This window comes from Lichenostomus cassidix, chromosome 3 (genome assembly GCF_008360975.1).
Source record: "Lichenostomus cassidix isolate B80296 chromosome 3, HeHo_3.0, whole genome shotgun sequence".
NCBI classification, from domain to species: Eukaryota; Metazoa; Chordata; class Aves; order Passeriformes; family Meliphagidae; genus Lichenostomus; species Lichenostomus cassidix.
Genome location: NC_139483.1, coordinates 31925352 through 31953312, shown reverse-complemented (window position 1 = coordinate 31953312; position 27961 = coordinate 31925352). Strand labels below are relative to the sequence as shown.

Here is a 27961-nt window from a genome sequence, read left to right as displayed (position 1 = left end):
GTACCAGTGAAAAGGAGGGAACAATGAAATATGAGGTATACTAGCATAAGAAAATACTGCATCGGCAAGAATACAGAGGCATTCATGCTGACCCTTATTCTATGGGTCTCAATCAGAAAAATCTCTTAAGTAAGAATGAACATTTTTGGTGGTTTTTTTATTTGGTGGACAGTTGAAGAGAATAGGAAAGTGAATTTTTTGTTTCCTTTTCTAGTTGAAAGAGTATGTTTGACCAGCAATGAGTAAATGCAACCAAAGGATATTTTAGAGGAATTCAAGTGCACTATGAATATTACAAAGGCTGAAATCGAGCTGTTTAAAGAATGTTTCTGAAGGCTTTCCTGCTTCATTTCAAATGCAAGGTGCTTTTCTTGGAAATGATAAATTGTGACAATACTTTCAGGCTCCCTTGGTGCCATTACACCCAATCATACAGGATGACATTTCTTTGATTTCCACTTCAAGACTTCTTTACATCTTGTATAATTTCCCACCAAAAAGAATTCAGAAGGGAATAATTCAGTTAGTGCACAAGTATATTTTTCTATGTCGACATCTCTGTTCCATGTATATTAATAATTGACGTGTTCATGTAATTTGACAAAATGATCAAGCATTCTCATTTTAGTTTCTGACTTTACAAATCAAACTGCAGTCTTTAAGTTAAGTTTTAAATAAACTGTGAATAAAATTACTATATAGCCTTGTAATAGGAAACAATTACTTCTGACTGTTTTGGTTCTGGTATTTGAAATTGCCAACCCAACCTTCAGCAACCTCTCTGAGTTTCTGGCCTTAGCCCACTCAGGCTCTCTGCTGAACACTCCAGGCTGAGTACCATAAAACCTGTGTGGCAGTACAGGCACCTTCTCATAGTCTTATTCAGAACTAACTGGCCTGTAATGAGGCTGCTGAGTCAAACAGCCACTGCAAACACCCAGAACTAGAGGGACCTGTAGGGTATTGATGGAAACAACAGTCTCAGTACTGTGGCATTATCAAGCTCCTTCTTCTGGACAGCTCTTAGAAACACACTTGAACAGATCTCTTGTCCATTTTTTCCACTAAACATGTTTCCTGATGGAATATTTCATTCTCTCTTCCATTCACAGTGCAGGTTGGTGGTGGTGTAAAAAAGGAATTGTGCTATCCATCTTCAAACCTTTTGCAACATTTTTTCAAAATCCAGTGAAGCATATATTACAAAGGAAAAAAAGGTAAGGCAAGAGTGCTGTGCTAACCACCAACACAGCAGGACTGCAATTCAGAGAGGATTACAAATTTCTTAGCACTGACTTTGCAGACACTGTGTCTTAGAGTGTATTACAGAGATTGTTCTGAAGACTTCATGGTCAAAAGCAGACATCCTGGAAGTAAAAGGAAAGGCATTTAACAGCTGAGCTTGCCAGTAAAAAGATTCACACCATATCAAGAAGAAAAAATGTATTTCTCTTCTCTTTGCTTTTGCCTAATGCTTTGTCTCAACAAGTTGATTGTTCTGCCTGTCCTTCCTAGCATCTTACCAAATGTGCCCAGCAGCTTCCACAAACACCATTCTCTTCTCTAGGACTTGTTAAATACCCCTACTGGGATAGCAGCAGACCATGACCCACACCAAAGAAAAAACAAAATGGTGTGAAAGTTCACCATGTCAGCAAATATCCAAGGTGGTATTGGTTTTCTTACATTTCCCGTCTCCCAGAAAAGCTTCACAGATGTTTCCTCATTCCACAAGTCATGTTAATAAGCCCAGTAGATGTATTATCCTGGGCTTTGCTACATATCCAGCTTCTCGTGTGGTTGTGTACCCCCAGGACAGCCCACAGTGCTGACTGGGAACAGGTGAACACAAAAGTTTGAGTCAGCTCATCAAGTTATTTTTTTTCTACTAAATACTTTATAATCAAGCCTCCATATTTACTTATTTCTCTAATTCTCAAAGATTACAGGTATGGTTCTACCATATCTGCATATTTCCCCTTATACTCAGCAGTACAATTTGCTCTAACTGGAGAAAAGCACGCAAATAAATTTCTCTTGCCCTAGCTAAATCACTATCTAGAGAGTTCATGCTGGGAGCACAGATTATACTGAATCTAATTAAAGTAGTCTACAAAGCTAAATTATATCTTCCCATACCTTAAACAAACATGAAATGGCAGAATGACTCAACGTCATTTCAAAGATTTGCACCATTCACCTGCTGTTTTTCACCTGGTTCTGGGTGGCCTTAAAACAAATTTACTGATTTGTGAGTCCATTGCTTAATGCATTTTTTCACTTGGTGCTCCCCTACCCAAAAGAAACACTTTTCATATTCAAAGATCCTGGTCCAGAAATCGCTGAGGTACACATTCAACATTTTAAAGTCCAACTAAAAACTCCAAGTCCATGCCTCAATCATGTGGAGTCTGATTCACCAAAAAATATAATAAAAGCAGCTGATTTTTATTCCTCTACCTCTGATACATACTTATGCCATGTCAAGAGTGGGAACACCATGAAAAAAGATACTCCAGCAAAAGACTTAAGAGCCACAAGATCTGACACACACAGAGGCAGTGTGTACATATCCCTGTCTGTTCAATGGAAACTAAAGATGTGAGCTCACACAGAAATTCAAGTACTTTAGCTCATGTACAATTCCAGCAACACAAATCTAATGGCACCACCTTGCAGCAGGCAGATAGAATAATTTGTTGTCACTGTTGAATTGCCTTGAGAACCTGACAGCTGTCATTGACAGAGGTACTAAATATGTAATACAGCATTTTTCATTTATTTTTTAAAACTACATTAAAATGAGTTGGGTTATCTGATTAAAGCACCCAGAATTAGGCCAATACGAGAGTTCAAACTCTTCAAGCTATCAAGAGCCCTCTGTTCAGTCTTTAAAGTCTCTTTCTCTTTTGTACAGAGTGCACTATTACAGGAAATATATTTCTCCATAGCTGTCTTGCAAAGAACAAGGGTGACAGATCACTGTTCATTTTATGCATACCAGTACTACTACAGGTAGATCAAGACAGCAATTTGACCCTACAGAATTAAATCAGGGGAAGCAGTAAGGAGGAAGAAGCAGAGAGAAAAACCACCAAAGATAAGGTACTATCAGAAAGAACAGTAGGTTCTTTAGTAAAACGAGAAAAGAAGAGCTAAACAACTGAAGAAATGCCAGTCTCCTCAGATGTAGGCTCCTTTCTTCAGAAAATCCAGAATGTAGGATGCAGTGGAAGTCGATGTATGAAAGACTTTGGTCTATAGAGAGAGCTAGAGACAAATGGCAGGAGGTGCCTAAGATCCTAATCATGTGAACAGTGCAGCAGCTTGGACTGTGTCTTATGAGTAGGAGGATAAGCTGCTAACTTTAAAAGATTTGCAAGGAAAGGAGAAGATCTCAGGAAGAACACAGTTAGAGACCTTTTGATGTTTTATCTCCTTCTTGCTACTTGTCTTTGAGTGAATGAATAATATACTTCTCCTTGAAGGCTACTTCTGGATCATAGTCAACCTATGCTCTCAGAGAGATGATGTTTCTCCAATGGCTAATACAACCAAGGTGTAGCTATGGCTGACAGCAGTAGCTGGACCTCAATCCAAGGAGCTTCCCTAGCAAAATTAACCTACAGCAACCCACCTGACACTGGGCATTTCCTGACACACAACTGCCCCCATCACCTCTCACTGCAGATTTTAAGCATTATTTTTTTCCTTCCCCTGACTCCAGCTTTGCACTACCTTCTGTTCTCTAGTGCTGGTTTTGATGCTTGATCAACTTCTGGCTCACCACCAGACCTAACTAAACCCAGTCAATAGTTTCCTGCTAACATAGCTCAATGCTAAGATAGCAACCATTACAAAGAGAAACAAACACAGTACTTTGTACTTACAACCCACTGTTCTGTAATTGCTTTCTGTCTTTAAAAAACTCATTACTCTGAAACAAACCACAGCTTTTATATTTTGTGGCTTGGACCTTCATACATTTGTGCATTTTCTGTAGGTATTTAAAACCAATCTTTAGAAACTCTCTGGATACAGAGAAGATTTTTTCCAAACCATCGCTTGACAAGGAGTCAAATGCTTCTTTTGATTATTTTCATGGTGGTTGGAATTGGGTGGTGTGCCAATATTGGCACATTGTGGAAGTATTCCATCACCATCTATGGACAGAAAACAGCACAAAGTAGCAGCACATTGGAATTTTTTTCTATTTTGTGCCTATTCTTTAAAAACTCAGATCATTACTTCAGGCATTCCATTCCAGACACTGTCCATCCTTACAAATATGACATGTTTTTCATAGTCTTTTTCTTTAACAGATATTATACAGACACTGAAACACGTCCCTCTCTTTGTCAAGGGTCTTAGGCATTTTTCTGCAGTAACTTCACAAACCAGTCAAGTTTCACTGTCTTGTACATAGTCTTTTTAGCTGCAGTGCCACATCCCTGACTAAACATTACAATGAATGCACACAGCATACACACCACCATGAGACATGCAAAGAAACATGAATCAGTTTCTGCTATTAATTAAATTGAAAACTTGGGGGGGTTAAGGTATAATTGCAGCTTTCCCTTCAGATGCAATAAAAACAGGTGTTAACATTACCCTTTGTTTGCCTTTCTCTCTGCTCCAGAAACACCATTCCTATTTCTCACAAAGTAGTGACAACTGAGCCTGATTACTTCATGTTACTGCAGGTTTAAGGATAAGAAGTATTTAACCTGTAACCAGTTTCTCAGTGATGCTTTCTCCAGCTGATGTGTCATTTGTGACAGAATTATTAATTAGTTCCATGACCCTGTCATAACCAGATTATTCAACCTGACTACTTGCAATACTGTTTAGGAACTGAATTTCCAAAAGTGGTTTCTTATTCCCTTTAAAAAATGGCTACGTAAGTAATTTTTGAGTTGGCACTGAAGTGACTGGAAAAGGAAGCCCAGTAAATAACCTTCAAACAAATATCCTATACAACAAATGGACAACTTAGCAAGATGTTCAAGCACCATTTAATCCTTTGCATATCACTTGGACTGGTAAATCCTGAACCCTCCAGCAGCTGCCACTCTGAAATGTGGTAAAAGAGGCTTTTTTTACGGTCCTCCAATTATCATGAGAAAATTACCTCTGCTTTACAAGTCACAAGATTATTATTCTCCCATGGCTAACTGAAAATGCTCAAGCTGAAAGTAAACTGTGTCTTTGTGACTCACTTTTTCAGTGCCAAAGGGAGCTCTGATGTAGGTGAGCAGCCTTGTGCTTCCTACTTTTGGGCAGCTGGTGCATACACAACTCTATGCTTCCTGAGGGAAGAAAACTGGAATGTTTGGGCCAAAGAAACTCTCTCCCCCATGGTTTTATGGGTTCCTTAATGCTAATGGACCATAGAATGGGACTTAATATTTTCAGTCTCAATTCCAAGATAGCACATTTCTTAAAAGCAAAAAATGTTCAGCTATCCAGCAGTTCTGGCCATGGTTTCTTGCTGCTCAGCCAGTCCCCTCACCGCTGCAAGGCAGGCTCTGTGAAAGCCAGACTGATACAGACAGTGCTGCCAAATCAGCCCTCAGAAAGAGCTGAAGTCAGATAGGCTCTGTCAGTCAGCAGAACAATGACACACAATTAATGTAGTAACAGCAAGGGCAGAACTATATAATCATATGCAAATAATAGTCCATTCACCATACACCAGCCCACAGGCAGAGAGACAGCAATAAATCCATGGCATTTTTAAGATCTTGTCTGCAGAACTAGAATGTGTACAGGAAGGACCCAGACATGTAATGCAGAGCCACAAATTGGTAAAATTTCATATTTCAACAATTAAGGGATGAATGAATATATAAATAACAAAGCAGTAAGATGGCACATCAGCTAAATGCTAAACAAAGTACTATTTATATTCAAATATGTATATATTCCATTATTTTTCTCCCAGACAAAAAAAAAAAACCACCCTAGGGATGTTAGTGCTGAGATTCTTCAATGCTGAGCTGGCATTAGAACCAGAAGGAAATTAAGAATGACCTTGTACAAATGAACCAGCAAACGATGCTCATTAGCAACCAGCCCTAGTAAGGCAGTGTTGGAGGCAACTGAACATACAGTGAGGAAGAGTTACCATGGCCACTGGTTCAGGGACACTTAGGAGGAGCAGAAGAACACCAAAGAGAATTGTGTCAACAGCATTAAAGATATGAGATGAAAACCGTGCATTAAGAAAACACTGAGCTAACATTTATTTAACAGAGAAGGGAGCTCCCCTAATGCTATTCAGAATGTCTTTGTGAATAAAAGTATTGATTTGATATTACTGATTAGGTAACTCCTTCCCCTCCAGCTGTCAATCAAGATCATAACACAAAGGCTTTGAGTACAAGTGGTGCCAGAAAAGTGTGTGGAAGATAGGTTTTTTTTCTCTTTCTTACTGACAGATTGTGCCAACTGAAATACCTCTTAATAATTTTAATTAGTTTCTTTCCTGGCTTTTAGTTCAAACAAAATTTAAATTAAAAATTATCTCTCTAAAGGAACAAGGCTCACCTAATGCTGTTCAGCATCATTTATTCAGAGCAAGCTACACTCAGATGACTGCCCAGAGGCCCATGACATTGTGCACAATTTATAATCCAAATGCCAAAAATAAAAAGAGAGAGAGAAAATAAATTTGATTTTAACAGGAATATAGAGTTAATGAGTACAAGTTCTTCTTTTTTTATTATCTAAACTACTTAGTCTGGCATCCAGTTAATTATCAGCTATGCCTCACAGAGTGTTCTTTTTAAAAGTTTCTGTAGAGCTAAAGCCTTCTTTCTCCACAAGTAAACTTATTCCAGAAAGACAAAGACCTGAGCTAAGATTACCTTTTCCAAAGCAGTGCAATATCCGTTGATGTTACTTTAAAAGTGATAAATATCACCCAGCAGTTATCAGACACCTTGCAAAGAACTTGACCCAACTTCCATCATATTAAACATTTACATTGGTCTCATGGGAACTGGATCCCTCTCCAATATCTATCCATGTACTGTCATCAATAATCTGTGATGATTGCATAATGCAGGTATGGACCAGAGGGAGGCAAAGTAGGGGACATCATGTGGAAACATGAGAGGAGCAGAAGAGCCTTGTTAAAGATAGGCTTGATACTTCTGAGATGCTTCAGTCTGTCAGATTTATTGAAACAGAAATAAAGAAAGTCTGCATTATTTATAGCTTCAAAAACTGACAAAATGTTTGACAAGCAAATATATTTTTTCTCTCTGTAATTTTGAATGAGGTTCCTCATATTACAGATGAGTAGAAGGCACACATATCACAGTGGGGGGAAAAAACCACAAACATCCACCATCCTGAGTGGTGTGGCACTGAGGTGCTGAGCTTGCCAAAAGACTGAAAGCACAGCGAAAAATACACCTGGCTTACTCCATTTCCTTAGAAGCCTTTAGTAGAAGGCAATCACACTGAACAAAACAACACAGCAAGCTTATCACTATGTATTTTTAAACATTACAGCTTGTGTTTCAAGTTCCTTTTGCCACACTAAGACAGTGTTTAATTTGTGCAGACCAATTATCCTGTTTGTTCTTGGCAGGTCTTCTTACTGGCTTCACTAATGCAAAGACAGGATTCTGTACAGGACACTACCTCTGTTGAGAAAGAGTTTTAAGTTTAAAAAAAATTAATCAGAACTGAACCACACCAGGTAGGCAAGCACTGAATAAAAAGGTGAAAGAAAAGGATTATTTCAATAGCTACTTTTCCCCTTGGTGCATCTGAAATGCTTAAGGGATACTAAAACATGATGTTGGAAGCTAGTCAGAAGGAAATTACAAACCCTAAAATCTGACCTAGAATACGGTCCTAGAAAGGAAGGAACTGTGTCCTAAAGGAACCTCCATGACTCTCCATGACTTGTCTCACTCAAGTTATACACTTCTGGTACCTCAGTGATGAAGCTTGAACACGACATCATACTCTCACCAATGTCTTTCCACAGACTTAAATGGTGCATTAGTAGTAGAAGGTACTGTATCATGTAAATAAAAAGTTGTAGCAACCAAATATGTAGCCAATGATTTTTTTTTGTGCAATTGGTGACCACAGTTGCTCGCTTATATAACAGGCCACAGATCTGCATTGCACAGTTATAGAAATCACCATTAATAAGCTTTTACCAGTCTTCAATCTGCAATGGTTAACTCTCTTCAAAGACTTTATTTCACCAGCAAGCCTTTCTTTATTTCCTAGCCTTTGCCTGCCTTTACACACCCAGTAGACTTAAGAGTCATCAACAACCAGATTTCACATTAATGCAATTAAATTTAATCAACTCTACTTGATATTTCTTTTTGATGAGATTACAAGTCATTTTGACAAGTGCTGTTTTCCACAGGTTCATGTTGATTGGCATTAATTACATTGCCTTCTTTTAATTCTTTATTAATTAATCTTTATTAATTTCAATATGCTGCTCTGTTTTGCAGAGTGCATAACTGGATCACTGTGAACAACAGCATGCTTTCAAAATGGTAGAGAAGTTTGAAAAACACAGCAAAGAACTCCACTGCAGAAGCTGCAGGTCAAAACCAAACCCCATCTATGTTCAAGCTCCCTGTCTGGTTCTGACACAGCAACCCAGGCCCACCTGGCAGAGCAGAGAGCTCCTTGCCAAGCAAGTGGGGAGAAGATGGAAAACGAGAGTGAAGGCAGATGCGAGTGTCCGGCACCAAGGCAAGGGTGAGCACAAACATATTTTTTCCTGAAGGACTCCACTTGCCATATCCAGGTCATCTCCACCTTTTTTATGTGGAGCTTAGCTATTGTTGGGTAATAGCTGAAACGATACTGAATTTGGGGAAGAAGCAGGGGTGGGGGGGTGGGGGGGGGGTAAGAATCAGAAAGAAGGAAATGTCTAATTTCTGATACTGAATGATAGGAAAATTGATCCCTGAGAGCACTCTTTACCACTCTGAACACCTCCTGTGGCTACTTAGGCACATCACATGATTTAAAATACTGCTTTTTTAGCAGCAATCAGGGCAACACTGTTTTGACTGACATTTAAAAAATCAAATTTTGACATGGGCGTAATTTATAATGACTAATTCAATAAGCTCCATGAGCATTTATATACTGTGTACTAGCTCACTCTTCTCTCTCAACAGCCATCATTTAGAGACTTGTTTGATAATCATCATTTGCACATAGAGACCATAAATTTTAACCATCCCATCCAAACTTACACATAGTTCAAGGCACTGTTTTCAAGTTTACAGTGTGTGGTTTACAAATTCTTTTGAACAAACAGAGCTAAGGTAGCCTTTCTGTATAGATATTCAAATTATCAGGTATTGTGGGATTCAAATCTCAGTTACTTCAGGAGCTGGACTAACCCAGATCTTAAACTGGAGTAGCAGTTTCTGGTGCATCTTGCATAAACAGTTTAATCACCAAGCGATTTTTTTTTATTACACTTCAGCACTTAAATAAGTAGAATTTATTTTTGAGACATAGAAATAACTACCCAAATGTTTGTGTTGCTTTTATGAAACAATATATGTTTTAGCACACAGTAACTCTTCATGCCTTAGAAGGTGTAGCAGTATAGCTCAGGGTGAAGTTAGAGAGAACACTGACTTATCTCCTACAAGAGTCTCATTTTATCTCTCACCACAAATTCTTGTTCCTTTCAGCTATGCTGAAATATCCATTTATAGTACATTGCTGTAAATAAAATCACTGGATTATTCAGGTTCCAAAAAAAAACTTAATGGCTTTTCTTAACCTTGGTCATTCAATAGTGTAGCATTCTGGGCAGCCCAGAGTTTCACCAGCGCAATCAAAGGGAAGGTGTAGAGCCAAACCAGGGCAAGAGTAAGCATCTGGGAAGCTGAGGAATAGGAATTTCTTAACTTGATTACACAGCAAAAAATGGATTCTCAGTGTCCCCTAAAGTTAATGAACTGGGAACCACACAGAAGCAAATATCAACGGAGAAGGAACCAAGGAACAGTAACAGGAGAGCAGGAGCAAACTGTAAGATTAATTGGGAAAGATGTTTGGGGAACCACAAAGAAGTTGAAGAATCCCCAAAAGCTATAGGAAACCTTCAGAGGTAAAAATCCCTTCAGTGAAGAAAGATTTAGATAATGCGAGCATCGTATGGACAGAAAAAACCTATTAAATATCTGAATTGGGCTCTAACGAAATGCTGTTGGCCATATCACTAAAAGCACTATGAACCTCAAGTCAATGTATTGAAAATGCTGCGGAAACACCAAGGGAAAAAGTAATTCTCTGCCTATCAAAGCATAGTGGAAGGAGTCAGATACTAAAGAGGTCTTTTGCCCTTGAATCCCCAAGATCTAGTTTATATAGGGGAACACAAATTACCACATCCTCTGTTTGCTCCTAAGGATTTTTAAAGCTTTTCTTTACTTTACAATAGTTCATCATTCTACAGACTTCTTGGTAAAATACAGGGAATATAATGGCCAGCAGACTACAAATTCTTGGAAAATGTATCTTTCTTGGTGGGAAGAGAGCAAGAATCAGAACATCTGCTCATTTCCAGAGCATGCATGCATTTCAGGATACAAGACTATTCCTCACAAAGCTGAGCACAGCTCCTCTGTTGATGCACCTGACCACCAGCCAGGTAGCTCTCTCTAACCAAGCAGTTCAACTTTCCAGTTGTCTCAGCCTTTTGTGCTGGCAGTCAGACCACAGGCCTGCTGGGAGCACTGTGTTCCTTCACTTATTCCTAAGAAACCACAGAATAGGGAGGAGATGGTGCTAGCCATGTTTCATAGGCACATGTACAACTTAAAAGGTGCTGCAACATCAACTTTGAAGCAACATCCTAAAGAAAGAAAAGAATTTTTCCCTTCATGGAACAATTCTAAATATTAACATCCCCATTACTGTGCAGAATAAAACTGCAGGTCACTGTGGGTCACTGTCTAAAATCTTGTAAAAGCAACTGCCACAAGAGCCTCCCCAAAGCAAGGAAGAAGAAAACTGAGAGTGAACAGGGGCACTCTGTGAGCACTGTACCACTTTGCATTTATTTTCTTTCCTGTGTTTGCCATGGCAGAAGATGTTGACTAAAATTAAGCAGATCCAACTAGTCAAGAGAGACTGACCAAGCAAGTTAAACTCCTATTCTAATACCCATACTAAGGAGGAAAGTCTGAAGTCAATTTATAGACAAGTATGCATGTGCATGCTCCAGTACCATCTTTGTGCCTTCAACTACATGGGTGTGGAGGGAATTTTCTGTTTGCAAACAGACACCTAAACAGAGCTCAACTGAAAAAGCATAATTAGCACTTGTTGCTGTTTTTCTGTGGCTTGTATGCAAAATGAATTGTGCCTGGGTTTAATCTCCTGACTCTTCTCTATTCTCCCTTTCACTAGCAGCACAAGCAATAAGAAAAACAAAGCAGTCCTACTTAGCTGTCAATGCAATAAGGTTCAGGGAGATGAGCGTCACTCCTGTATTCATCTCTGAAGGTCCTCCACAGTGGGAGTTTAAAAAGTTTGAAAATATACTAGTTCCAGTGTAAAAACAGAGTGCTGGACAAACTGTGCAGTCCGGCAAAAAATTACAGTTCAGACAGGTCTCTTTAGTGGTATGTTTCCCTATGAGCTACGAACACAAGATTAGGATGTGCTTGGAAAATCTGGTAGACGCTTACAGTACGGTGAGTTATGCAGGCAATGCAGCAGTTCCTCCCATCCTCTGTATTAATGTTATCCTCAGCTAAATTTCTTTGCAAATCACTGAGGGAGAAATCTTTGTGCAGACTACTCCATGACTTTGCAACCTCTTTGCAGCCCCATGACAGATGCAGCTCTAGGCTTACACCTCCTAATCCTAATCCAAAGCTTTGCTCAACTTTAGCTCTGCCAGCGCCGTGGCCCACACGAAGCAGCTCACAGGGGAGAAGCCTTTCACAGCTTGCACTGGTGCTCTGCAGCCCTTTCCAGCCTCACACCCACGGCAGCTCTGGGCTCCAGCTCCCCACAGCCCTGCCTTGCTATGTATCCCACTGAGCCGAGCCTTCCCATGGGTCCACATCCCTGCCTGCCTTCAGCTTGTCCCCAGGGAGGAGCCCAATGCCCAGGGCTGTGCTGTAGGACTGGCCCTGACCCTGTCCTGTCACCCCAGGGGGAACCCCCACCCCTGGCAGCACCTGGTAATAGCTGGCATTAGCTGAGCCTTCATCCCCCCGTGGCCCACAGCAGCAGCCTGCATGGAAAAGCTCTCCAGGGAAAAATCCTTTTGCAGCCTGCACCATCATGTGGTGCCCAAATCGGCTCAATCCGCAATGATGGCTTTTTCCAAGAAACATCAATATTTAATACTTCCTGAGCATGTGAAACAGAGGCTCAGCTGTCAGGGCTGTTTGACTTCCAGCCAAAGACTTTGCAAAGCAAATATGAATGATCTGCCATGGGTGTTCCACAGTATTGCCCACATTCACTAGTAAAAGAACAAATAAAACACTAGCTATAGAAATTACTACATCTGAAATCACACATCTTCTTACCAAATATTTAATAAGTTCGGTCTCTCCTAACTATGTATTGCTCAGGTAAAAGCAATGGAAAATACAGCCAAGGCCAGAGATTAAAACCTGAATGCCAAAATTCAGATTTGGAGCATGATTTCTAAGCCCAGCCCCAGCACAAGCTGAACGGCACAGCAGCCAGAGCTCCCACATAAGCAGTTTATATTTCTCGAACAGCACCTTGCTGATGGCACATCTCCATGATCTTCTCTCCTATAAGACAAGGATCTCTTTGTCCACTAAGATGAACACCCAGGATGGTCAGGGGCTGGAGCACACAATGTGGGAAGAGATGCCGCAATAAGATTTACTTAGTGTTGAGTAGGTAAAGGGGAGCTCTTCCACTTGTCTACAGCTGAGGAGAAAGTTTAGAGATTATAGGGCCAGACTACCTCTTGGAGTTGCAAAAGGACAGAATGGGAGGCAAAAGACATAAATTGCAATATGGGAAAGCCAAATTGTACATAAAGTACATCTTTTTCCACCATGAGCATAGCCACCCACTGGAATCTGACCTCAGAATTTTAGAAAGTCCATCCACAAGTAGAAAGTATGAAACACAGCGCTTAGTAACATTTCTAATCTAATTCCTGATCTGATCAAGGAATTAGACTAGATGACCTCCAGGTATTTCTTCCAATCAGAGTTATTCTGTGATTTTACAAACATTGGCTTTTAAGGAGCACGCAAAATACTAGAATAGACATTTCAGTATAAGGCTTTAAACATTTGTTTATTTGACAAGGCTAGCAAGAGATAAAACCAGATTCTGCTGTAAGTTAAAGAGGAATTTTGTTTCCATGAACATCTGGAATATGTATGTGCAATTGCCATACTGCTTAACAAAGAGCTGGCACGAATAAAAAGAAAAGGATCTGTTTTCATTTAGGATATTGTCCCTTGGAGCTAACATAATGTATAATGTGTTTGGGGTTTAAGTGTAGTTATTTGTTTGGACTTAAATATAAATATAATTTCTAAAATTCAAGAATAAAGCTTTATGGCAAAACCAGAGATAAATCTGAGTCAGAACACAGCTATAAAATCTGTCTCCTAGAAGTATTAAGAAAAGTTGTAATTGCTTCAGGTACAATTTCAGGAGTTACCTAGGTCTGGAGGTATCTAAATTCCAGTGATAATCACTGTAACTTAAGCTCATAAGCACTTCAATAGTTTCTGAAAATGGGACTGAATTATTTGAAAATGGCTTCTGAATTATTCCCATCTTACTGCTCTTGGAAACCAGACCTCTTCAGCAATTTTAAATTCTTCACTTTAGGAATACATTGTTTTGTATACACAATGTATTTTTAGCACAAGCTAAACCTGAAATTTTAGTCTGTACCTACTCTTCAGTTCCAGGTGTGAACTTCAGCCTAGGTCCATGCCACCTTTATGCATGGACACTTCTTAGTAACTCTATTAATGGGATAGTTTAAAAACTCAGTTAGGTACCTAATTTCAGTACAGAATATAGGAAGATTGAGGGTCTTAGCTTAATGCTACCCTCACTTCACGTGCTGCAACCATACAAACTGACCCATGAGGAGCACTGAAGACAGACATTTCTGAAACCATGTCTTTTTCCTAGACCATGGCACTTTTGTAGCACAGAACTAGGTACCTGTGTGGAAAAGGGAGTCACAGCCCCAAATTTCTTTCTGGGTGTCATCACAAAGTCACAAATAATAGCAGGCACCTCTCTTTTCTTTTAGATATGGCTACTGGAGGAAGCAAATGGAAGCCACAGGACCTGCCAAGCCCTGCTCTCCACATCTAAGCAAAGACTTGTTCCCTCTCACTCACTGCCAGCGTCCCTGTGGATCTGGGACTCCTCCCTCCACAGTGAAGCATCCTCAGCTGACATTATTGTCAAGACAAGGGAAAGCACCTATTCCACCCCTGTGTATTCTTTTAAGACATTCTTTTGGGTTGCATGAGCTATTGTTTTTCAGTCTTTTCAGGTTCAGGGATGCCTAGAACCCAGTTCTCCAGCTTCCTGAAGAAGTGTACAAACTTCTTGGTCACTCTACAAGTCCAGCACATTCATACAATACAGTGTGGTTACTTGAGGCACAACAGATGTCTGCTACCACCTCTTCCATATATGTATATGTATATGGAAGCATGCATATAAGCTGTGCCCTGGCATGAATGCAAGCTTCATTCAAGCACTGTACTCAAGGGCATATTGGGTTTTACACTTCTTGATGCTGAGTCCATCACCAGCCATAAGAGAAGCAAAATTTTCACGTTCTTTTGGTTTTCTCATTCCTACTGCTCATTAAGTGAAAACAATGTGTTGAACTTAATATAAACCAAAAAATCAGTGCTCTCTCTGTGCCCATGTTCAACACATCCTCCACAATCTGAAGATTGTGCTTTCTGATACTAGATGTCAACAATGTGTAACAAACTCTTACATAATTACTCACTCTTACAATTTCACATAATGTAATAGTGTGACTACTACTTACACACAGGTCCTGTTTATAGAAAGAAAAAGGCATTAGAAGTACAAATGTGATGAGCCAGAAATAACAGATAAATTCTGCTTTCCTTTGTCATTGATTCTAAATTCAATGAGATTATTCATAAAAGGCCCTTTGTATTTCCTGCTCATATTTAGAGGCAATTAGTTTACTGATCCCATTGTCTGAACCCTCTGTGAAGGACACAGCCTCTGTGAAAACTCTAACCCTTCTTGCCTTAGGTATGCCTTGCTTACCTTCCCTGACTGATTAATCGTATTGACTCAGGTGTTGTCATCTTATCAGTCCACACTTCACAGGTGAACAAAGGAAATTTTATGCCAGGGCTGCTCCTATGGCTTATGTTAATCAAAATTTACTGATTTAGGTTTTGCCTCCTCCCAGCAAACCCCAACATCTTTCCAGCTTGCAGACAATTACATTACATTACATTACATACTCCACACTTGTCTGAAGCATTTATTGGTGTTGTAGAGCTTCTCTGCAGCAGACAGCATGTTGGTGCCTGTGGAGTCTCTGAATTCCCAAAGATGGGAACCAGATGCTACCATAACTATGCATACAAAATATACTATCTTCCTATTAAAAAAAGCCCTTCAAGGACTTTATTCAGATTTTGTGAGACATCAAATGGAACAGCTGGGATTTTTTTGGTAGAGTTTTTTTTGTTTGGGTTTTTTTTTCTTTTTGGGGTTGGTTTTTGGGGGGTTGGTGGCTTTTTTGTTTTGTTTTGTTGTTGTTGCTGTTTGCTTTTTTTTTCCAAATCAATAATTTTCAAGCATAGACATTTGCCCCAAAGCATTTGCCTTCAGATACAATAGGTTTTTATTTCAGCTTTTGCTGCTAAATTCTATTCTTCTTTTATATGTCAAAATATTAGGATGCTCTTTTCCCACTCTCATGATTTTTATGCATCTACTTGTGTCAGGAGTGAAACAACCTTCACCTTTTTTGACTGACATCCTCAACCCAAGACGCAAAGGGAAAAGTAAAGCCTTTTTAACATTAGGAAGGCTTTTTCCTTTTTTCCCCCTAATGATATATACACTGATGTACTTTCTGTAACTGACAAGAAACGGATAGAATTTCAAAGGAACAGGAAAACAATGCACCACTATAGCAGATGTGTGCCCAGAGAAGCAATGAAAAAAACAAAGATTCCCACATCTTTTTGCATGAAAGGGCAAAAATGAAAATCATAGATAATGGCAGTTTAACAGAATCAAGCAAGCAAAACTCTTCTGAAATTCACCCACAAAAAAAAAAATTACAATTAAAATACTTACTTTTAAATCATTCTTAGACAAATGAAGAAAAATAATAGTTTACTCTTTCCTTCACGGCAATTTTTTGTCAAGCTTTGTTACAGTATTAGTGTCTGAAAGAGCAGGAGAAATACTTTTCCTTGCTGCTGCACCTTCACACACAAGTGAGTATGTCTTCCCAGATTGGTAAGTGAAACTATTATGACACTCTAATGCAGCTTCCCACATAGCAAAAGCAATGGATCTTCCCTACATTAAACCTCTTGAAGCCTACACAAAATGTGATTAACTTCAGCTTTTTCCTTTTTCTCAAATATCAATTCTAACTTAAAAAACAGACTCTAAAAGACAACTTTTTGCTACGCTTGTTCATTTCAGCAGGTCATCACACTTTCCTAAAAGTACTTCCTAAACATGCACATTTCATTACCATTCAGAATCTGTCTAGATGTAACTTCCTGACATTACATCCTGACATGCTTTTGTCTGCTAGTCTGAAGTCCTCCAGTATCACGTTTCTGTTCCCTGCAGAGGTTCCCTGCACAGTGTCAACACATCTCTCTCTAAATCTGTTTGATAAACTAAAGTCAAAATGTTGGTAGCCATGGTTTCCAAACTGTTCATCATCTCAGTGCCTCTTCTAAGAGTTTTCTCCATTTTTTCAACATCTTTCTTGACTGCGGACATCAGAATTAAACAGAGTATTCTGTCTGTGGCCATATCTACTTCTAATGCAGAGCTAATTCTTCACAGCCTCTATTCAGATGTTCTTCTTCTTACAGATATTCAAGAGTTGCATTAGCCCTCCTGGCCACAGTGTCCCACACTGAGCACATATGTAATTAATTAATCATGACTCACAGATCTTTTGCAATAGCCACTTCTCAGTCCACTGGTCCCTTTTCTGTAAGCATGGTCTATATTCTTTATTGTTGGTTTTATGACATTACATTTGACACCTGTGGCTGGCAAATATCACTGTTCAGCCATCTTCCCAACATTGCTTGAAAGATTTAACAATGTTTTTCCAATTAGTGCTCTATGGAATTCTGTATCTCTACCGAATCCCAACAGGAGGGGAGTCATTTAACATAATACAGAATTTTATCTAGTTTAGTCTATTTAATGCATTCCAAATTTGTTTCACATTGCTGTAATGTATTTAATCAAGAACTCACAGGGTGTTAACCCAAACAATTCAGTGAAATATACATAGACTGCATTGTATCAGTTGTACTTTATTAACTGAACATGCAGTCACCTCAGGAGTAACATTTCAAGTCAGTATTACCAACACATGTTTCCCATAATCCTAAATTAATTGGCTTTTTTTTTTTTTAATTGTATCCCATCTTAGGAATTTTCCTCTTTGCCCTGCATCAACATCATGTCCAGTACGGTTTATGGGGACCTGGACAGTTCTACTAAACTCTTAAATAGGTAATAAAGGTAGTATGCCTTAAATAGTGGCATATTACCACTATTTCATGGTTTAGCGAAATACTTCTGTTACCTTTTCAGAGTTTTGTTGTCCTCCCTTCTGGTCCCTTTCACATTCATAGCTGGATGGAGAATATGCATGAACGTCTTATTCCTATCAGCTCTAAATATTATTTCATGGCTTCTGAAATATAAAATGTTTCTCTTCAATGTGCGGAATCACAGGAATACTTTGTTCAGCTTTCATTATGTAACACCACTTCTGACCTTCATACATACAGAGAGAAAGGGGAAAAAATCCCAACAAAACAACACAATCTATGTGAAATCTAAAGACTCATAACTCAGAGACCCAAGGGGTGGAGGGTTGGGGACTTTTTCCCCCATGATGGTTTGTGTCTCACTCATGACAGGTAATATTTGAGGCTGGCAGCAACGGTAGCTTTAGAGTCAAACCCTATTGAGAGAACCAAAATAAATCAGAATAAGCAAGTTTCAAACAGAATGCCTAAGGCTAGTTAAACTACCTGAACTAGAGGCCGTGAGGCCCTTGGGAATCTCTGAACAGTGCTATCTTGCAGATTTTAGAAATACATAGTTGGACATAACTCAAATGTCTCTCACCTTGCACAACTAATCAGATATTTCCACAACACAACAAAGCTCATAAAATAGTTTTGTCTCAATAAAAGGTTGATGCTGCTGTAGGGAAGGATGTACAAAGAGGTATTCAGAAAATAAACAACTATAATTTCTGCTAATGTTGTATTTTCTGTCTTTGCCTAGATTTCCACAATTTTCACTTATTCAGCATTCTTTCCTTGATTCAAACAGATTATTGCTGTAATTCTCACAATAGATTAACTATCTTGGTTCCTTCCTCCCATGACTGTTGGGATAATAAAATATCACTAGTTCACAGCAGTAGTTTTTTAGCCCAGTTATTAACAAAAATGAACTAATATACAATTTACATGAATCTCTGACTATACCCTAAGAGGAGATTTGAATCCATTGGCCAATTTTAACCAGAGAAACAGAGATTTAAAGAAATTAAGTCTCTATTGATTTCCTGAAAATAGACAGCTGAAGAGGCACACCCCATCAACACTTTGATTGAAGAGACCATTGAAAATTCTTTATTAAACAACAGAAAATACATTTGAGGGAAAAGACTCTAGAATTCCCCAATCATAAGAAAATCCCTAAAGCTACATCCCAAACTCTCAAAATCTCAAGAAATGTGTTCACAGGGAAAATTTTCTCTGTTAGTTGCAATGTTCCTGTAATTACTTATGAATGTGTATATTCATTTCGTGTTATATCTTTCAACAGGTCTGTCTCCTGAAAGGCAACCAGTATTGTCAAATCAAGATGTGTGGTAGAAAGCTCTGGAATCCCTGTCCTACATGCAATGCATTCATGCATTCCTGAATTTAAGTAACTCAGAAGAGACCAAGAGTTTGACTGAAATATGACCATGGACAGCAGCTGTAAGATGGGCAAAGTGTTCAATTTACAGCTGAGCAAAGAGGTGAGATTCTAAATCTCTATTTGCTGCAAACCACCTAGACATATGTACAGGTGTACTGGGGTCTTATATTTTATAAGCACATCACAGGGGTGAATATATACAAGCCCAACAAGCAATTGTCTACCTAGTATTAAATTATTTGGCAATAAACAAATACTTCAACATTTCAGCACATTTTCTTGTTGAGTTTTTATTCTATAAGCAAGGAAAACTAAAATGGCCTGTATTCCTTGGTAATTTTAAGGAGAAGCCAGTCATTCAGCATTTGAACAGATTGCTCTCAAGGTTAAGAAAACACTGACTGAGCAGGTGATAGAGAATGCTACAGACAAGGTAAAGCACAGCTGAATTTCCAGGCTGCTGGGGCAGCACTATAACAGTACTTCTTGTAACAGGAAAACAGTTATCAGAATAAAAGTTCGCCCCTCTGAACTTTCAGGTCTTTAGGAAAAGTCTCGTTACTATGGATTTATGATCTCTTTGAGCAGAGGTTATTTTTATGTTTATAAAAACAGAGAAAAAACAACTGGCAGTGCATATAATTTTCTGCTATAGACAGTGCAACTACATCAATTCATCTTTCTCTCCCCACAAATCAAGACAGAGACACTGTAAATCAGAACTCTCATGTCAAGGTTTCAGGGAAGCAAGAAATATGCAAAACAGTAAATCAACATGAGGTTTCCTATACTATAGTTGGCAGTCACAACTATGCTAGAAGTCAAAAGATTAATGTTGACCGTTTTCATTTCCACTGCCCTAAGAGTAAAAAGCAAGATTGAACATCAGGAATCTTTGGTAACAGGTGCTGAGGGATTACTGCATGCGCTGCTAGCAGTTTTTCTCAATGTATATGTCAGGTCTCAGGGAAAGGCAATGTAGAGGGAATGAAATAGCCTTAGTTCCTTTCAAGTTTTTCTAAATCAGTGCAGGGAGCAGATGTTCAAGTAGCAAGTATTCTGGCACTCCAGAAGCCCTGTTAGAAATTAGAAGACAAAACCTATGCTTAATTAGCCTCCCCCTTTGCAATCTGTTGAAATCAGCAGGAAATCATATGATGTGATGAGAAGCAGAAAAGAAGTCACCTCTTTTAGAATAGTGTATGGAGAGCAGCAGGAATTCAGCTTCCATACATCTAGATACTTTTCTAGTGAATGCTTGAAATTACCTAGAAGAATTAGGAGAACAAACCCATGAAAAATTGCCTCCTTCCTTAACAAATGCCTAAAATAATCTGGGACTCAGTGCTGTATCGTCAGCATCCCATACTCTTCCCTGCAATGCAAAGCATTTATTGGCACACATCATCTAAGACACAAGAGTTGTGACAAGGGTGGGACAGCACTGTCATTTACAGGTCTAAAGCCTGTTATCTGTAACAGCAGCAATCAGTGGGGTACAGATAGAGAAGGCAAACTTTAAGCTAAGGGAACATCTCAGAACTTTGGACAAAGGCCATTGCTAACTACTGAAGACAGGAAGTGTCTTGGTTACCTCCTTCTGCCTTGATAGAGGCTACATAATCCTTAGAGCTTCGACAAAGCATTTACATTGCATGAAGTAGATTAAGTAGGTGTTTGCATTACTGGCCCTTCTCATTGTAATATAATCAGCTGTTGACTCTAGGATCTCAGAGAGATGGAGCATGTTTGCTTGCTAGGTAAAAGGGTCTTTGGTTATAATGCATTTTCATGGGTTTGTACTTGAGAAAATAAGCAGACAGGAAAAAAAGAGGGAAAAGAACATATAAAAGCATTGTATTCACAGATACAATTTTTAAATTTCAAACTGAACACAACTGATTGTATGAAAATCAATAGGGCAAATGAATTCCAGACAGAAGTTCATATTTCTGTACATAATAAAGTAAAAATTAAAATAATGCAAAATACACATATACAGAAACAAAAATTTATAACCAAACACCACTGATTCCTACAGGAATCAGAAAAAAAAATCTGGGATTCTGGGTTTTAGGCAATATACTCCAGAAAAAAATAATATAATTAATTATCCCTAGGAGATGAGACATCCATTTTAAGATAATCTCTTAAGCAGAAAAATTTACCAGTTCAATGGTAAATAATTTGTTCCTGGATAATAATATTTCCTTAGATTCTTCTAAATAATTATATTTCTACAACATGCTGAGACCAGAAAACTTCATTTATTAACTTCAAATGTACAGAGTTGTTTACCTTAAGTGGATTACTTTCATACTAGGAACATGAGGAGGATTTACATCCTTTTTATCAGTTACATGCCTTGAGGCCAAGCAGATGGCACGCCCCTGTAAGTGTAGTATTCTACAATAATCTAGAGTAGTTTTAGCTTATTTCTTTTTATAGCTCCATGGGTCACTCCCCAAACCCTCTTTAAAAATCAAGGATCTGTGTTTTAAACTGTGAATACAAACTAATAGTCTGCAGCCAATATATAGTGTATGTAATTGGCATATAGATTCGAATTACTTTTGTTCACAGCCCAGCAGCAACTTAAACATATCCCAGCTAGATTGGAAACCCAGGTCTAAAGAGTGTATACATTTTTTTAAGCTTTTGTTTAAATAATGGCAACATGGAATATCCAAAGATTCAAACACCATTGTTTCAGACGTACCATTAACAATTCTTCTTAGAAATGGATCTAGCCTGAAGCCCTGCTTTTAAGCTTTTTTTTTTTTTTTGCCTTTTGTTTGTTTCTTTAATCAAATGACGTTAACTGAATCAAACAAAAGTGTCATGGGGAATGTGTCAGCTTTGGGGGGAAGGAAAAAAAACCACTGGAAATACTTTGGGACCCAAGATATAACTACCATGCAAAATTAGAGATCATTCAAATACCTTAGCTTTCCCTTTTCCAGATGTGGCACTTCAGTCCTAATTTTTTCACAGCATATCAGATCATTGCCTCCACTACGACACACTGGCTATTCTTACATGTAACTCTGATAGTCTTTCTCACCAAAATATTTTATTTTGTTTACACTGAAACATAGAAAATGAGTATTCCTAATGCCTCAACTGCCAGCTTTCTTTCGCTTCAGGAGAGTCACAATTCCCTTTTGACTGGCATTTGATTTATGTACATGAAATAACACCAATAATAGAAAGCAGAAACAGCCTCTTAGTTAGGGTTCTCACAGCAACAGGGAGCACAGAAAAGCAGTGACTATGAACATAGATGTCCTACTTTACTGAGGAATGTTGGGCAACTATGAAAAATCAGCCACTGAAGTGTGCACTGAAACCTAGGTGCCAATTTTAAATATTTCGTGGTCTTTCTGGAAGACTGAGATTACTGTGATTAAAATCTCCCCCACTATTCAGCCCAGGCTTTGAAGGTAGAAATATTTGCGAAAATGATTTGCAGATGTTTCCAAACTTGCTGCCAGCATTCCTACTGAAAGATAGTCTGTGGACCTTTTATCTTTACGTTCTTTTTATGTATTTCTTATGCAGTATATGATAAGGATAAGGGAAAAGAGTAGAAAATCTGGTTAGAGTTATTAACATATAGTTCTTCGAAATGTCCAAGAGACTGACCACAATTGAACTGTTAAATTTAGTTTGTTTAGCTAATGAAAGAAAATCCTGTTAGATTCTGCACAGTTTAGACAGCATGAAAGCAAAACATGTTTTGACCCATGTCTCAGAAAATAGTTTTCTCCTTAAGGATGTTGAGGTGAAAATGATCTAACATCAAGAACTTCCCAAGCAGTGCCCAAACTAGGGAACCACTGCATGGCTTGAAAGAGCAATTGGGTTCACCACTTTTCTTCAGCACCAAGAAACATTATCTGAGTCATGTGCTGTTCAGACAAAACTATTCTTCAGAAAGGAGCAGAGAAGCAGTTTTCACTATCTGACAATGTTCACAGGCTCTTTCTTGAGAGGTCTCTCAGGCTTCTGCAGCTCCAGTGCCCTGGCTGTGCCTGCACAGCCTGCTGTGCACCTGCACCTGTCACAGGAGAATCAACAGCACATTCCTGACCTGGCTCTCACATCTGCCAGTGACACACTTCAGCTACACTGGTTACAGCCACACACAAATCCAGGGCTTCTCCTGTGGACCTTCCCAAGCCAAAGCTGGCCTCTGTGGTACAATATCATCTCTCCAACCCATTTCCTTCTCTACTAGCTGCTGCCTCTGTTTCTTACCTGTTTTTCCTGCTCATGTTCTGACAAATTCTCTGTTGCAATGCCAGGAAAAGCTCATTTTTGTAAACTTGCCCCAGACCTCCAAAAAACTCAAGACAGGACATAGAAACGGTATGACTACAATACACAGCGGTCCTTAAGGGAAAGCCCTGGTTTTTCTGGATTCCTTTGGGCTTTAATATAGACATATATATAAAGATTGTATAGACTAACTATAAGGAAAAACAGCAAACATCAAAAGTTGCATGATAAACTGAAGTTTTCCATATGTATGCAAAAAACAGGGAGGCATGAGACTCCAAAGTTTCTGGAGTGCTAAGTCATCAAAAGTTTTAACAAGAGGGCCCCACAAATACTGTCTTCATATCAGCTTTGTAGTTCATGCAAGATGCATGAGAATTTTAAAAAATATTCAATAAGGATTCTCAGGAATAGAGGGGAAATCTGTGGAACATTCAGCAGCATTCTGAACACAACTTTCACTTTACCCATTGGTAGTAATGCACTGCCTATCCTCCTTCTCCCCCGCTGTCATACCACACAGGGATGGGGAATTAGCAGGGAAAGGGTCACCAGCAGTTTTCCCAAGAATTAAGGTAACTGTAAGTAGAGATTATCCCACACTGAGTCGCTGTGTATCTGTTATGCATGAGCATGTCCATTACACATGTGTATCCATTACACATGCAATTAAGTTTTTCTATTCTTGTCTTAATATAAGAGCTTTTAAAAAATTTGGAAATTCCATTTGAAAAACATGCCTTGGACCATCTAGAGCAGTAGCATTGGGTGGCCTCCTTAGTGTTTAGTTGCATAAAGACATGGAAAATGATCCCTAGAACAGATTTTTCAGGCTACTTTCAAGATTATCTATATTCCCATTAGGCTCAATTAATCCAAATATGACTATATCTAATTTCAGACTGAGGCAAGCTTTTGTTCAAAATACACTGTTACACTTCCTGACTAGCAACAGGAAGCAACTTTAAAGACTAACATTCAAAAGTATCTCTTCCTCGAATATTTTTTAGCTTTTTTTTACATCCCAAGTGAAAAAGGCTTTTTTGTTTCTCCTTTGTCCTGATGCAATCAAAGTTCTTCCTCTCCAAGAAAGCAAGCTTGCTGTGATGGGGCAAACAAGGAACAGTACCAAGATCTGAAAAACTTCAATGTATTGTAATGGACAACAGAAAGGCTCTGGTCCAGTTTTAACTTCTAGTTCCTGCATCGTGCGCTCACCCTCTGAGAGACTATTGAAATTCTTCAGCCCAGTCACTCAAAAAGAGAGAAGTTTTCTTCAGAAGGGCAGGGTTTTTTGCAGAGCAGTCAGGCCAAAGATGAAGTTAGAGTCCCAGAAGTTTTGTCCATGTAGGAACCAGCACAGATAGGAATAAAATTACTATGCCCCTTGACCTGATAAAGCTTCACAGAGACACCAGTGAAACAAGTGACAGAAGGCCTTTCCCTCAGTTCTTCACCAGCATCAGCACCAGTATTTACTAGTCCCTTAACTGGGGTGGCACACTCCCACATCATGCTTGGAGGACACACGGGAAGAGCCTGGCACACCTTTGGCTGCGATGGCCCAAAGATGCAGTGCTTCTATGGACAAAGACTCAAACTGAAGGCAAAAGTTAGGTCATGCAAAAACATTCTAAAACACTCTGTAAATGCTTCATATGTGTAAAGAATCTTAACATTATTTCACATTCACTAAATTAATTATCCTCATCATGAATGTGTACTAGTAAGAAGCAAGATGATGCTAAATTAACATGATTGAAGCATATCTGAGACAAAAATGAATTATAGCCCTGAAAAAAAAAGGCAAATTTGGTGCTTGTTACTAAGAGCACAATTGATTGAATTCAGTCTCTTCGTCAGAATCACCATTAGAAATTCATTATTCATACCTGTATCATCTAATATTCATAAGCCTATCAGCTGAGCACTTTGGACAGTTTTCAGCCTTTGTTCCTTTAAATCATTCACATACTGTCCCACGGGAATCCTGATGTGTCATAAGTTCCCTTGCAGCAATATCCCAACAAATGACAATTCACAGAAGCTGCAGCCCTTTTAGCTGGTTTGGAAATCTGTCAGCTATAGATCATGAAATGTAACAGTCAATTATTGAGATATCTGATAAGTCTCCTGGTTTTTAAAAACACTGAGATTCACTGTGGCCTTAGGATACTTCTCCATGGCTCAATGCCAGCTATAGGCCAGTCAAGAGACTGTCACTGTTGAACTAGTAGTGCCTGAGAACAGAAAAATTTTGAGCTCCCAGTATTCCACTCCTGATATTTCTGAAGTAATTACAACCAAAAGTTCCCGTGAATGCCTTGACATTTCCTCCATACTACAGTATTTTAGTTAATTGGGTTTTTCCTGATGATGGATGACTTATATCTGAGCCTCATCTGAGGTTTGCTTTGCTTGTTAGGGAAGTTAGAGTGAGACACTGTGGGACATTATTCAGATTTCAGAAGAATAGGTTCTACTCTTCAACTCTGAACTTCAGCTTCACATTGGCAAATTTCTCTGGCTATGTAATGATTTCTTACCTACTCACTGCGAAAATGTTGTATGTGACATACATTCAAAAAAACCCAGATACAGCTGGTAGGCAGTACTCCATGTACTATGGACAATCAGAAAAAGCAAAAGTTTAAAATTCATAGGCCTGGTACAAAGGACTGTTTCACACTGTGAACAGTGCACCACCTTAATGAGTTAGACAACCACTGCCTTCTACTTTGCATTTTATAATACAAGTACATGTAGGTCCCTATGCTTCTTACCCCGACTTGACAGAAATGCAAATAGACACATAAGATGCAAAAAAAAAATTAGTAAGAAATTCACATTTTGAAAACAACTTGTGGATTTTCTTGTTAAAAGGTCAAGCAGTGAAAAACTGACTTGAATTTTCTGCTTAAATTGCCAGCAGGTGATGTAACTTGAAATCCAGAACAAAACTGATTTATATAAGTGATACTAAACTAATTGTGCGATACCCCAAACTAAACGAGGCACTTTTGTCTTGATAAGTACAGTTAAAAAATAAGCAATCTAAACATGAGATCTCTGCTGGACCAAGCACACTCAAGAATGCACAACATCAGCTAGAAGCTAACAGTCTTCTACTTAAAATGCTATGATTTACACTAGGGATTTTGAGTAAATTTAATTAGTTTCCTACATTTCAGCAGAGTATATTAAGAGAAAATGAATTCTCTCAGCATAAACAGCAAAACAATGAAGAACAAATGAGTTAAGTCATCTTCATAAATCAATTCATGCTAAAATATGTGCTAATCCCAATCTGTACTCCAGTTAGATATTACCATGTGTGTACATTCAGCAATTTTAATTTAAATTGCCTGCAGTTAAACAGAAAAGGGCAGCAAACCAAGACCAGTGTCATCATTCACATTTGCTATTGCAGCATCACATCTGTAAAAAAAAATGGCAGAGTTGCCCCAAACAACTGGGTCTTCTAAAATGCTGTGCTTAATCCTTTTACATGACTCACTTGCTGTATGATACTGATTGAACATGTGCAGCCCTCATGTTGGTGAGGAAAAACAGGAGAGGAAAATCTTTTTTCCAGATTTACAGAGTACAACAGCTTTTAAGTTTTCCATTTACCTTTAAAATAAAATAGAATCATGTGGAATTACTAATAGTTTGGCTCTCTCAAAGGAAGGAAGATGATCGGAAAATGCTTGAGGCATTCACTCAAAGTTCACTCCATGTTTTGAAATCAAGATCTCTCACTGGATTGAACTGGATTGGATGTGCTAAAATAATAGCTTATTCTCTTGTTATTTCATTACTTTCACAACTCTTCCCAAGTCAATCTTCTAATTAATAAAAGCATTAAAAGACAAGGATTATTTCAATGTCTTTTGTTACATAAGAATTCAACTGGGCTAAAGAGATTAGGTTCTGCAAAGAGCCTATTTCTGCACAAAAAAAATAATTTTTTTCATGATAATTGATATTTCACTTATTAGCTGCTATGCCCATTTAACACAACCTCTTACTAACAAATTAATCAAGATAGCCATAAGATTTTTTAAATGAAACTTTATGTCATAGAGATTTTTTAACAGTATCTGAATATTCAACATAAACCATGTTCCAAGGCTAAATTTAGACCCTCAGGTCAATTTAGTAGCATGACAGGGACAGAAGCTGAAATCATAAACCTTAACTTTTCAGTCTGAAAGTGGAATCTTGATAATTTCCCTAGATGGATGTAAAATTCAATAAAGAAGTCTGAAGATTGCCACCAAACCAGACTACCCACCTCCAGTGAGCTCTACAGTTAATTGCCTGTCTCAAGAAATTACTTGGATGGGCCCTTCTCATTCAGGGATTCACCCCTTTAAAAATGTCACAAAGTCAAGTGCTATTCTGCCAGCACAATCACATTTTAACCCAAATCAAGCATTAAAGAGATATTTTACAGAGG

General features: G+C 38.5%; 1 protein-coding gene across 1 annotated transcript in view; it reads right to left on the bottom strand.

Annotated features, from left to right (window-relative positions):
- KIF26B (kinesin family member 26B) overlaps nucleotides 1-27961 on the bottom strand; it is a 293798-nt gene that overhangs the window by 151075 nt on the left and 114762 nt on the right. The window lies entirely within an intron of this gene.